At 27.6% G+C, this 1,123-nt stretch overlaps 1 protein-coding gene across 4 annotated transcripts in view; it reads left to right on the forward strand.

Moving 5' to 3' along the window:
• The first annotated feature begins 908 nt into the window (after nt 1–908).
• Nucleotides 909–1,123, forward strand: part of LOC117173357 — a 6,127-nt gene continuing 5,912 nt past the window's right edge. Inside the window, exon 1 of one of the 4 annotated variants that reach the window (XM_033361873.1) lies at nt 909–975. The gene's annotated coding sequence lies outside the window, so the exon portion shown is untranslated. The remainder of the gene's footprint in view (nt 976–1,123) is intronic. The other 3 variants (XM_033361872.1, XM_033361871.1, XR_004467167.1) reach the window with 3 other exon arrangements.

Below are 1,123 nucleotides of genomic sequence, written 5' to 3' on the forward strand. Positions count from 1 at the left end.
GTTTGGTCCAATACTGGTACCCAGTGTTGGGCCGACAATGGCAGCCAAACCTTGGCTGCCAAGTGCAGGCCATAGTTATCATTCCGTCATTGGCGCGATAATGGCAGCCGAGCTTCGACAATATTTTTGCCGACTATGGAGCAATGTTGGGCCGTATGTGACTTCGTAATTGGGTATAAAAAACTCATTTTTTTTTTGCAACTAACGGTATCATTTTAAATCACGGCAGAATTTTTGTGTTAAAGATTCGTCCCTTTGGGTTGAAAATTCTATTAGTTTCATAGACAATGGAATTATTTTAAAATCTCATATTTTGATGCTAAAAAGTCAAAATATAATCGTTTTTGATGGAAAGTTCAACTATTTATAAAAAATTTGTATTTCTAAAAGTTAATATTTTTTTCTAGAAATTGCATTTTTTTCGACAAAAAGGCAATGGTTTGGTTTAAAATTTAATAATTTCATTTAAAATTCTTTTTTTTTTGTTTGTTAGAAATTCAACTATTTTGTTGAAAATGTATCTTTTTGGATAGAAAATGCAACTATTCTCATGAAAAAATAATTCTTTCTCATTTAAAACTCTTATTTTATGCCGTGAAGTCAAACTGAAATCTTTTTTGGATGGAAATTCAATTTTTTTTTTATGATAATTCATCTTTTTTATTTAAAAATTCATGGATATTAGCAGAAATCACACTTTTCTTGAAATATGAAAAAAACTTCTTATCATAAAAGATCATTTTCAGTGAGTTAGATATTTTTTTTTAAATTCTGCAAACGTATACTTCGCATTTTTTAAATAAAATTTAATGTACAATAAACAGTCAACATTAAAAAAATATATGTAGGAAATATCCATTAAAATGCTACTAAGAAGTTATGGTCTTTTTTATTACCTTTGTACAACACAAGAAACGTTTTTTCAGGTTTTATTAAAAACAGCAAGTGGAAGAAGGAAATTCTCAAATCTAAAAGGTGCGTTTTCTATAAATATTGAAAGTTTTAATTTTCATGAAACCCCATTAAATTAATTTTAAGGATTCGATGATAATTTCAGTTTTCAGTTCAAAGTTCCTAGAAAAAATATACTTTCAACTAGGATAAATATTCAAACAGCTAAATG

Source organism: Belonocnema kinseyi, chromosome 5 (assembly GCF_010883055.1).
Source record: "Belonocnema kinseyi isolate 2016_QV_RU_SX_M_011 chromosome 5, B_treatae_v1, whole genome shotgun sequence".
Classification (NCBI taxonomy): Eukaryota; Metazoa; Arthropoda; class Insecta; order Hymenoptera; family Cynipidae; genus Belonocnema; species Belonocnema kinseyi.